The sequence below is a fragment of the Triturus cristatus genome, chromosome 2_2 (assembly GCF_964204655.1).
Source record: "Triturus cristatus chromosome 2_2, aTriCri1.1, whole genome shotgun sequence".
NCBI classification, from domain to species: Eukaryota; Metazoa; Chordata; class Amphibia; order Caudata; family Salamandridae; genus Triturus; species Triturus cristatus.
The window spans coordinates 45330151-45343208 of NC_140582.1; positions in this window are offsets into that span (position 1 = coordinate 45330151).

Sequence of the window (13058 nt, forward strand, 5' to 3'; positions counted from 1 at the left end):
GTGCCATTTCTATCTCTGTATCAGTTAGATTGTATTATGAAAACAGAGGCGTACTGTTTACAAAACACAAGGCCTGCACGCAAAGATTGTAGCGTTCATCTCAATAACATAATAGAACGTAACTGTGATTGGCTGTGTTGTAATATGGCTAAATCCTGTTGCAGTATGTTCATAGCAGAAGATACAATGTTGCCCAATGAATAAACTCTGGAGGTCAAAGTTGCTAACCCATTATCCACCACAGCAAAAGCTTTTTCTAAGTTTATAGTGTCTATTTCCCGTATTCTCTCTGCGGCTTCTTGTTGGGAAATCTTCCAGATTTCATTATAGGCAGCATAAATGCCTGCATATATGAAACATTTTTGACGTTGTTTCCTAGGTCCTAGTAGAAAGTCCCTAAGATCCATGTCTTGTGAGAGTAAAGATAAGTGTTGTTTCACTTCTGCAAGTGTTGAGGTTTCTAGCTATTCTAGTCATAACTTCCCAACACTATACCATGTCACTACCTCTGGATGTTCTCTCTGTACATAACGTGGGTCTGGCCTATGCATACTGAGTCCCTCAGTGATGTGCAGGAACCGTTTATGAGATGTGTTTGTGTCTAAGGGACAGACCACCCACTCCTTCCAATTTGGGTCTGATCTATTGTACTTTAGTACGTCATCAACTGTTGCCCCTTCCTTAGTAGAAGAATTCTGCCACACCTGTGTTGGTGTAGGAAACTTTGGAGTGTTCAGGTCCTTTATCTTGGCTATTCCAAGACAGAATGTCTGTTGCACAGTATTATTAAAAAACATCTTCTGCTGTGGAATGAGGCATGCTCTAAATAGTGCCTCTGTACCCTGGACTTGCCAGTCCCTTGAACCCCAAAATCGATTTTGTGTCAATTTTGTCTTTCCATAGATCTAAACCCTGTTCGGACAATTGGGCTACAAAGGAAGCAGAGTAAATCTGTTAGTGTTTGTCAACATAATTTTCAGTGCTGATATTGGTACAACCTTATAATAAAAGGAGGCTGGATTTGTGGTGTTAAACCCTGAAAAGTATGCAAATTTCTGTGCAAACACTTGTGAACTACTTTTTGGTGGTGTTGGCCAATGTTCCCACTGATGGTATTCAAATACATTCCTAGGTGAAATGGATTTGTGCAGGAAATGATGACCGTAATGTTGGTAACAGTACAATTTGTCATAGTCTGGTGAACCCTCTAACATTTCATTATTAGAAAATGCAGCAGTTTTCTCTAAAGCAGATAACATGTTATTTACTGTTTCAGTGTCCCAATCATCAGAAAATGTACTGGAGGTAATGAAATCACTTAATGAGATTTTAAATACATGATTCATTTTTAAAAGTTTGGTCGGCCAAATATGTTGAAATCAACCTTGTCCCATTCTATACCATACGGTAAAGGAACAGCTGTGATGTTCACTGATGACAAGTCTCTTTGCTCAGGATGTGATGATGTGTGTGGCTTCAGGAGGTTGTTGACCTTATGGGCTGTGGAATCTTGTTGAAGATAGTGTCCATTGATAAGCATACTAAAAGTCAATACTAAACCTAGCCAGAAAAGAAAAAACATTATCCCAGAAATTACCCAGAGATCAATCCAAGGTGATAACCAGGTATGTCTTTTGAAGAAAGAGACAAAAGTTCTTTAATTCTTGCTTGAATGGTGTTTTGGCTGGCGTAGTTTCCGCTCGCTTGGATTTAGACAAAACATATCAATGTTAATGAAATAGCCAGAAGCAGTTCGATCAATTGTAGGAATTGCATCGGAATTGTTATTCTCTTCTCGATGAGGCTTGTTGATGTAGACGTCTGTATTAGGTCTAATTGCAACTTGTGAATTATTCTGATTTTCATTTTGAATTTGAATGTTTGGTTCAAGTGGAACAAGTTCCATAGCATTGTGGCTTAGTCCTTCCTTCCTTACAGGTGGCTCTTCAAACGTAATGAGTCTTTCTGTTTGAACTTCTTGGATTGTAGCTAGAGGAGGGCGTCTGCTACAGCGGAGTCCACTAGGCCTACTGTTTAGTATTGGCCACATAGTGTGGTTTGATTAAGCCAATTGAGACGACTCTTTTCTCCTTTTTTCCAGCAAGAGGAGGGAGAGCACAGTTCTTGTTCCATGTACTGCAAGGACTGGCACAGGTTTTCTGTAAGAAGGTTCAAATTCCTTTTTGTTCGCAATTTCTCTCTGACCAGATTTCCGACTTTTGGGATCCAGACAGGTCTTGCCGTGACTACCTTAACTTCCTCAGTGGCGGTCTGCTTTAGCTGGACATTGCTTTGTTTCGTCCTGGATTGATTTAGATCCTGTAAAACAGCCAAACGATCATTGATATCAAATGGTTTTTCATCCGCCACTGCGCCTTCACAATCAAGATCAGGTACCCACATTTATGTCCCAAAGAGGACCTCATATGGAGTGACTCCCACTAGAGAGCTTCTTGGCTGGTTATTTAATGCCCGCTGTACTCTATAAAGGTGTGTGACCAAACTACCGCCCTTGCCTAATACCCTAGCTGTTAAAGATTGCTTTAAGTCCCGTTTTTTTCTCTCCACAACCGAATTTCCCTCACGATGGTACTGAGATGAGAACCGCAATGCTATGCCCATTCCTTCCGTGACCTCTTTGTAAGCCCGAGAGCTAAACGTAGGGCCGCGGTCAGAATGTATCGTGCTAACTGCGTATGTGCCGATAAAGACTCACAAATCTTTTATAACAGTTCGAGCGTCAGCAGAACGCTGATTCCATACCCAGAGGAATCTCGAGCATGAATCCACTGCAACCATGATAGCCCCGTCCATTTGTAAGGGGCCGCAGTGGTCCAAGTACACACATGTGAGAGGTTTGTCTGACTTCAGTAATGGCGTCTGTGCCGGGCGTGCAACGGTGGAGCCTTTAATCTTTTGGCAGATGTCGCATTTCAAGACAGAGGGCCATATGTAGGTAGGTTGTGTTTTGCGATTCTCTAATTGCAATTTTTAGGGAATCGCAATTAGAGAATAGCAAAACGCTATGTAGGTAGGATTAGCAATTTTGTTTGCGAATCCCACCTATTCCTTATTTGCGATTCTCTAATTGAGAATCGCAAATAAGGAATACCTTGCCATTGATTCCTATGGGCTAAAAGGCCCATATGAATGAATAGGAAGACATTCTCAATTTGCGATTCTCAATTAGAGAATCGCAAATTGAGAATGCAATTTCAAGGGTGCAAGGGTGTCAACATGACACCCTTTTGCACCCCTGTAATGAGCATGGGTGCACATGTGGCGCACATACATGCCCTAAGGGCATGTATGTGTGCCACATGGCACATTGAATAATACAAAAAACTGCATTATTGAAAGAAATCGCAAATTACCATCAACCTGAAGTTGGTGGTAATTTGCGATTCCTTAAGCCAAAATAGCACAACTTGGGTGCTTTCTACATTGCATTTAAGGAATCGCTATTTGGGATTCCTTAAATGCATTAGCAAAATAAGGAATCGCAAATTTTGCGATTCCTTATTTTGCATGCTGATTTGCCTTCCTACATCCCACTTAGCAAAATTGTGATCGCAAACGCCGAAATTCGGCGAATTTCGGCGTTTGCGATCGCAATTTTGCTTTCTACATATGGCCCATAGTCTTTAGTTTGCTTAGATAACCTTGGCCACCGATAGCGCTGTTTCAGTAAAGAAATAGTCGTCGTAACGCCTGTGTGCACAGAGCCCTAACCCTTGTGTGCAGCTAGTATTAAACCTTGCCTACGATCCATATTTGGTATTACTCTATGCCCCACTCCAGGAATCTGAGCATATGGAATTTTTTGTGCATCTAACTTGTAGGAGTATTTGAGTGGAAATTCTTTAGGTACTGCTGTGCTGTCTTTGTGTGATGCGATGAGAGCTATCATTATATCTCCGTCTATTCTTGTTTTTGAAAGAGTCAGCGCAGATACGGAAGCTGTGCAAACAGCCCCCTTCGCAGCTTCATCAGCCAATGAATTCCCTTCAAAGTGAACGCCATCACGTTGATGACTCAGTGTATGGATCACGTGAGTCCTCGGTAGCTCGGCTTTCAACTCTGCTACCTGTTTCCATAGCGTTTTTTGCTTAATTGTGCCACCTTTTGTGTCCTTAAACCCATTTAAGTGCGTTTTTGTGCAACTAGGATGGAACTTGCCATCATGCATGCGACCTTTAACGATAGCACATGCTGAAAAATATTGCTGCTTACTTCCTATGGCCGGTTGCGCAGGTCCGTCAATATAGATAATATATTCATATTGTTCTAGAGGCAAGATTTCATTTGGTAGAGGATATTTTTGTTCATATTGCAGGAATGCTTGTGTTTTTAAACTTGGATTAAATCTGTATTCAACGTCTGTTGCACTAAGAGAATTAGCCCATTGTATCCATCTTGAATGTAACGCTTTCGCATTTGGGAGGCTGGCCTTTGTAACAGCTTCTAAAGCTGGTACCGGAGTTACGACAATAATGCGTTTTGCCTGAGCCAGTGCTCTTTCTCTTGCTACAGCAGTCTGAACAGCTGTCAGTATTTTTTCTGTTGAAGTGAAACGCATTTCTACATTTGTGTACATGTTTGATTTGCAAGCGATTGGTACATTTCTCCTTCATTAAAGGTCAAATAAGTGTACCCGTATTGACCTGCAATTATTCGTATCACTAAGTGGCGTACGTTTACGCGTGTTTGTAAGTGTGTGGAAGCAATCATGTCTTCCTGGATTAAACAAAGAATATTAGTATGTCTTGTGTCCAATCTATGGCTGAAAAGTCAGGTTTTATTAAGTCATAGATAGGTTTTACCCTTTGTGCGTAATCTAAAATGTATGTCCTGCTAAAACTTGAATCCTAGTCTTGATTGTAAGTTTTTTAATGACCTTGGAGGCTGGAGCAGCGCACACTTTTCTAAAAAGTTAGCAGCCAGACTTTTGCCTTCACTTGACAGCTCATATCCCAAGAATAGAACATTGAGGTGGGCTATTTTCGATTTTTAAATTTGAACTTGTAGCCCTCTGCGGCAAATCCCATAATAATGGTGCTTACCCTGGTCAAGTGCCTCTCTAAGTCATCGTCAGTCAGATAAATATCATCCTCATAGGACAATGATTCTTCATGCTTCTGTTACTCTTGCTGAAAATACACCGGGGCTGTTTTTATACCCTTGTGCTAGACGACAAAATTGTGTTGGGACCCTAACACACTGAATCGGATTAGATACCTGCTTTCAGGTGCTATATTTTGGCAGAAAAATACATTTGAGATATCAAGTGTGGTTTTGTATTTTTTGCGCACAATGTTATTCATTAATGCGGCACTATGTGCATTTTGGACAGCAAACGTCTTTGTGCATGAGTTTAAGTGTCTGTAATCTAAAACTAGACGATATGCATTGTTGGGTTTAGAGACGGGAAACAAAGGATTGTTCATTGGAGATGTCAATTTTTCAATGACCCCTGGTATTCAAGTTGATCTAAGATCTCCCTAACCTGTTTTTTAGCTTCTTGATTTATTGGATATTGCCGCTGAGCATTAGGTGAAACTTTTAACAGGATTACTTGGTAGGTTGAGTTCTCATCACATCCTGCGTGATTTTTGTGCAATGCTGGAACTTGGGCTACTGCCCACTCCTGTGTATATGTATGTTTAAGGTGACCAGGAAGGTAGTTGGAAAATGCGGCAAAAATTATACTTTCTCCCCTGGGGCACCCCCTTACGAATGCAGGCGGACAATTTTGTTCAGCTAACAGGATGTCATAACCAGATGATAAGTTTTTCCAAACAAGAGCTTTTACTTTCCTGGGCTTGTCCCCCTCCAACCGGAGTATTATTTCATATAACTTATGTGGGACGCTCACCCTGGTGTCTGGTGTTTCTACTGTGATGTAATCATTCAACTCCGCTGTCACCAGAAATTCTTTCAGGTTCACACTGTCTAGCATCATCAGAGCCCATTCCTCGTTCAGAAGTTGTGTCCTCAGAATTCTGGGCATGACTGATTTTCAGACCATCAACTTTCTTTTTCTTAAATTGAGGTTTCAGATTTTGCTTATCTTCTTTTTCAGAAGTAAAGTCTTGAGCGCGCTGCTTGTCTCTGGACTGTGTGCGCTTCTCTCTATTTTCTGACCGTCTTTCTCTTTCGGAGCTTTTCTTCGAGCCCTGAAAGGAACGAGAGGAACGTGTATCAGTATCCTTATACCTGTCAGGTTTCCTAATATTATCCCTATTCCTAAGGTTATACTTCTTTCAGAGGGCTCCTGTTGAGGAGACCTACCTCGGGACTGAGATATCTTGTCTTTAGAGCTGTCTTCTTTATTATCCCACTTCTTCTTTGAAGAATTAGGTGTTTGCTTAAAAGTGTCCTTTTCAGGACTGCCCTGTAGTTGAGGTTTTAAAGCTTTTCCCCCAAAACTATCCCTGCCTATCTCTGCATACGCAGTTTCAATTATTTTGGGTAGTTCATCCTCCTGTTCTAATGGAGAGAACTCTCTTAGGCGTTGGTGGATTGCCACTGATGCTGCTTACCCGTTAATATTAGCTAGTATTATGGCTGTTACCTGGTCAAAAAGTTTTAATAACGCCATCCCTAAATTTAGGGTAGGTTCTTTTCCATAGTCGTTTTGTATTTGTCTTAATACATCTGGTACTACTGCTAATCAAGGAATACCATGAGTTTTGGTATATATGGCAGCAAAGACTGTACCCCAGAGGTACAATCCTCTAACTGTGGTGTAATCCCCAAGGGCAAATAGATTGTTAAAATTCTATGTTTTTTTCAAATGGTGTTGTTTTTGGGAATACTGCTTCTAACTGGAGTATTTTCTGAGCTACTCAGAAAGGATTTTGTTCACGTTTTGTGGGCACTTTGCCCATTACCGCGTGTAATGTTTGTGGAGTAATTTTAGTACCTGTGCTCTGTGTAGGAGATGCAGTAGGTGTAATTACTGTAGGTTGGACCGCGAGTGTCCTCAAGATGAAGTGTGTCATGTTTCTGTAGAGTTTTATCAACTCTTTGTGTTGAACAAGTAGTTTATCCTGTGTCATTGTGTCAATGTCTGGATGTGGTGCATAAGTCGCTAATATTGGCCATGTTGCTCCTGGTCTTCCTAAAGGACCAAGCCTTGCTCTTGTTTTTATGTGGGATAGGGTGCGATTAAACCAGAAAATATGTTCCTGGTAGGTAAGCGGAATCTCAATCGCCTCAAACGGATTGTAGACCGCTGGAACTTCTTCATGTATATAATATTGAAAAGTTTGTTACAGCATCTGCTGTTGGGAATATAACCCATGAATAGAATACCTCTGTATTGAAATCTTCGTGTGCCTCTATCACGAATATTACTACACCCTTCTCTGGGTGGTAACACATGTTTGACGATTTTAACTGTCAAAGTTTGTCTTACTTTGGGTGCAATTTGTATTGCATTTGCATCTTCCTCACCAGACTGATTAAGTCCGCAGGCTAGATTGTCTATAGGGTTTAAGTCTCAGTTTTCGATAGACATCATGTTTAAGACACGGAATTACTGTCCAAGGAAAGGATGAAAAGGTTTTATGCACAATTTTGGGAAAATTGCCCTTTCAAGCTTGAATAACCAACAGCCAATACATAGGATATCTCGCCTACTCAGCTGTGGCGGAGTTTTTTCCACTTACTCCAGACGTCTCTGGGTTTTGTAAGTAGGGTCCCTGAGAATAAGCATGACTGAGTTACTCAGATTCTACTGTTGAGTAAGTGCACCATTAATATACCACATTGGGCACCATGTAGTGTAGTTCCAATAGTACCCTTTCATGCAGGACCTACGCTGTTTACGGATAACATATACCGTGGGTCGGTGGCAGACTGACTCCGTACACCCCCGCTGCATATGTTAGCCTATGTTTTGCATTAGCTAGCTCGCAGTGCCACTAGAATCTCCTGTTATCAGAGAGATTCGTTTTTGGCAACCTCAGAACACAAAAACCTCAGATTCGTGGAAACAATTTACTACTTTTCACCCTGTCACTCGTGCTTGCTTGTTTTGCTCTCAGAGAGATATATAGAAGAAACAGTCGAGTGTGTTTTCAATAAGAATTTATTGTACCGTTTTTCTTCTCATGTAAAATAAGTGAGCTGTTACAACTGTAACACAGTAGCAGAGATATAGAACCAGCAGTACAGTGGATAAAAAGGAATAGTATTGTTCTAACATTTTGCAATAGTCATGAACATATACATGAATACAGAATGGATTTCTAAAATAAAGTGCGCACTCCTAAGATGCCTGACTAGATGTACCTAAGTGTACCTAGTATGTGAGTAGGTGCGAAAGAGCCTAAACCTAAGTGTCTAGAGTCTAAGAGCCAACAATCCTGCTAGGATTTAGTCGAACCCCCATACCTGAATAGTAAGAGTGTGGGACTTTGTCCTTGACTTAAGCTGGACACCCCGCAAGGGATAGTCAGACCACTGTCAGCTAGAGCGAATACATGCCGGAGCTGCAGCTTCTCTGGTCAGTGTGTCGGCCTTGAAGTCTCTGTTCAATCCTGCCTTCTGATAGCAAGAGGTGCTGTATTTATACAGTCCATGTACGTGTGTTACCCATTGTTCAGTATGAGGATGACGTTGGGGATTAAACCTTGTGCATCGATGGGAGAGGTGAAGTATACCCCCTGGTGAGTGTGCTCATTAATTAGTCATATGTGCTAAGGATGACGTCCTAGCAATATCAATTGGGAAATACCCACCCTCGGCATGGAACTAAGTGAAAGGTTTAGTCCATAAAAGGCTGCAGTCCTTATAAGACGTTATGTCCGTATAAGGCATTCTGCCCTTATATGGAGTTATGTCCTTATAAGGCTCGTTCATATTAAATAACGGGAGACGATGTAGGAAAAGTGTACGATGTTCCCTGGACCAATATTAGGGTAACGATATGAAATATAACAACATATTGCGAGCATATCATCAGTAGAAGGTGGTCACCAATAATAAAAGGATGTAATATTGCTCAGAACATGAGGTACAACAACATCAATAAGTATGTTTCTTGTAGGGTATCTTAATAAGTAATCGCCACACTAGCAGTTTACAATATACCACGACGATCAGCAACATTGATTACAAGAAACACTAAAACTGATAACAACTGTGGTTGGTCTTAAAAACCTGAAAGCAAGCCAATTGCTGACAGCCTAAGGTATGAACATTCACCAAATTGGTGGCATAATTTCACTAAAATTATGAGGGCAGCGGAACAGACCTCAAACTCTTTTCGAATGATCTCAACATCATAGGAAGTGTTTTTACAATATATTTAATCGTCGTTTTGGGTCACATGTTTTTTTTAAAGTCTTTACTGAACATTTGATCTTCACTTCAGCATGCTAATAACAAATGATGAATTAAAATCAATTAACTACCTCATAGAAACAGCAAGTTGTAAAGACATACTTGATCAGAAAAAGAAATAAGTTAAGCCACAAGGTTGTTGATGACTCCGGATGTAGTAGAGTTAGCAATCCATGTAAATCTCTGCTTCTATATAACATAAATCACTCCACTTTAGAATAAGGAGTTTTTAGCAGTGCCTTGAGCCTGGTAAATGGGAGCAAACATACAATACAACCCCATTTCTAGGATGAGAATGTCAGAAGTAGTTGGTTGACTTTAAGTCTGGGGATAGCTTTGAGTCAAATGTTTCAACATGTAGCCAGGGCTGAGCCAGTAGATTAATCCCAGAACTCTGCAACACATATTTGTAGAGAAAAAATGTATTCCGTTAGTGAGTTGCATCTAAGGGAACTTCTTGTACAGAGCAATATTAAGAGACCTTTTGAATCTATGTTGACCCAGCTGGGGAGAGGGGCCTGATAACATCTCTTTGGTTGTTATCACTGATGGAGCAGGGTTTCGCAAAAAAGAAACCTGCTAGCAATGATACCCCCATAATACGTAGTAACAGTAAGTAGTGGTAGAAAAATTAACGTGCACCCAACATAAACACAAGGGAGATTGCTTTGCGCATGCTTGAACTAACACGTAAATAAATAAAATTGTAATAACTGTTGTGTTTTGAAAGACACGAGAAATGCTGCATGACTAGGCCGCATGTGCATCAGTAATTTGCATGTTGCATCCTGTTTTGGAATAATAAATAATGCTGCTTTTGCACAAAGCTTATGCTAGGTAACATTAATGGTGCAAGGTGGGTGGTAAACAGAAAAGGTTTAATTACCACATAATTAATAAATGTTCATTTTCATTTACTTTAGTGTACTGGATGAAACAGCCATCTTCCTAAACTTGGCTGAAGTGGGAGGGGGTAATTCTAGGAGTGAGCCCGCTCTGTCAGAAGCAAGACAGAATGTGGCTTGCACCACAGATGACATGAAAAGGCTGAAGGCAAGTGTGTCGAACAACTGAAAAATGAAGTGCCCAGGCGTGGGACCCGAGATTCGTTCTGTGGAGGATGTGAAAGAATTAATAGAAATGTTCAAATTTGTATCATACGAAGTAAACTTTAGAACGGACTAAGACCCGAACCCTGGGAACTAATATAGAACATTGATTTAGTTGAATTAAAGGTGAAGTCACAGTGGTGTGACAACACCACCTCCCAAGCCCACCAATCCTTTTGCGAGTTTATGGAAGTTTGCAACAAATGTGGGACGGACGTGTTAGTTTATGTGTATAATTGTGGTGCCTTTAGAGGTGTGGTTTGTGCTTAGGCTGGCAGTAAAGAAAGAGGGGAGATGCATCGCTATTTGTTGGTTTGCAGAGAGGCCTAGCTGTACTTGATCTGTCCCGTTCCTGTATTTTAGTCTTTATTCCCTGATGCTATTTCGTGGAACCACCATCATCAGCTAGGCCAAGGGGGTGATTTTCCACAAACCAATAGGTTTGTATTTCTATCTCTGATTCATTCATGCAATTTATTGCAAATGTATTTTTTTCCTGAAATCTTTTGTCTCTCCACCTATCCACTCCGTTTGATTTGTTAAAATTATTATTTAAAACTGTGTTTATTATTTTCACATTCAAGGCACATATCTTTCTGACATATCGATACAAATACATATAAACCATTTCTTGACAGTAATGCAAATGATAACACTTGGTTCCATAAAGTCCTACATCCGGCCCTTGGCTTACACCTGTCCCCACACTACAGCTCCAGCTCTTCTCCACTTTCATCATCTAAGTCCTCTTCCTCTTCAGGTTCGGGGGGTTCACAAATGTTTCCCCTATATTTATTTCATGCCCCCCATATCATGGTCCACTTCCCCGGACAGCCCCGATTTATAAACACCGCTTTCTCTGCCACCATAGCCAAATCGAGATCCCCACACCACGCGGCCAGTGACAGTGTCTCTTGCCCCCCCCCACTTTTGTGCAATGTTACGCTTTGCCACCATTATTCCCAGTGTTGCCCAAGCCTGTGCAGGGCGTGCGAGGTCATTTGGCTCCCATATGTTTAAGATGCATCTTCGAGGCTCGGGCGTCAATGATACTGCCACCACTTGCGATATGGTCCTCATCACTTTTACCCAATGCTCCACTATCTTGGGGCAGTCCCATAAGGTATGAAGGAAGGTGCCCTCCTCCCCGCAGCGCCTCAGGCAGTACGGATGCGACGCCGACCCTATTGTGCATAAGATGCTTCTAGTATAGTAAGTTCTATGTAAGATTTTTAGTTGCACCAGTTGTAGCCTGGATGGTATCCCCACCTCCCGCGGTGATGCCAACGCTGCCCGCCACTCATGTTCCTCGAAGTCGCCCACCTCTCGCTCCCATTTTTCCCTGAGCACCGCATGAGGGTCGGGGAGGTTGTTAACTAGCTTTTTATACGTGAAAGAAATGGCGTGCTTATACATACAATCTGTCAGAAGTCTGTCCTCCAAGGGGGTGGCCTCCGGCACCTTCATGCCAGGTGGTATGGCAGCCTGCAGCACATGTCGAATCTTGAGGTATCTAAAGTGCTCAGTGGGCGCCAGGTCAAATTGCCCCCTGAGATGCTCAAATGTGGCGATCCCTCCCTTCTTGCGAGAAATGCGCATGCGCGGGCGTCCTCGCATGCGCATTTGTCAGAAGAAATTAGAAACGAAGAAGAGGGAGCCCCGGAGACGCCGCGCTTAAGGTAAGTCTCTTTACTTTAATTTATTTTACATTGCTGATATTATTTAAAAGGAGGGCGGGCGGGAGGTGGGTGGCACGTAGTGGGGCTACGCGAAGCGCGTAGTGTGCGTAGATTTGGGCACACTACGTGCTGCTTCACGTAGCCCCACTACGCCCACTACGCCCACCCTTACCCGTGACCTGAGCCGTAATGAGTTTAAATTACGAGGGTGGCACCGGGTACGGCGCGTTTTCGAGGGCATAAAGGAATCGGGGTAGTGCCATCATCTTAAAAAGGGCTGCCTTTCCCAGCAGCGTTAGGGGGAGAGTCCCCCAGTGGGCGACGTCTCTTTTGAGGCGCTCCAGGGGCAGCAGGAGATTGTGCTTAAGAAATTCATCGGGATCCGCTGTAATATAGATTCCCAAATATCGAAACCCCGCCGCGGAGAATTGCAGCGGGCAATCTCCCGGCAGCTGCGGCGGTGGGCCCCGCAGCACAAAGAGTATTGATTTGGACCAATCAATAGTGTACCCCGATGCGCGACCAAATTGTTCACATACATTGAGAAGTACCAGGATAGAGCATCTGGGTGAGGCCAGGTAAAGCAGAATATCATCCGCATAGAGCGATATGCGATCTTCCCAGTCCGCTGTCCATCACAGTCCGCGTATCTGCGGCTCCCACCTGATCCATGCCGCCAGTGGCTCAAGTACCAGCGCAAACAGCAACGGGGACAGCGGACAACCCTGACGCGTGCCCCGAGACAGTGGGAAGACCTTGGAGATATGGCCGTTAGCTACCACGTGGGCCAGAAGCCTTGTGTAGAGTAGGCGTACCCACGCACAAAACCGTGGGCCAAATCCCAGATGCGCGAGCACCGCAAATAGGAAGGGCCACTCCACCATATCGAACGCCATACGGGCTCCAGTGAGAGGATAAC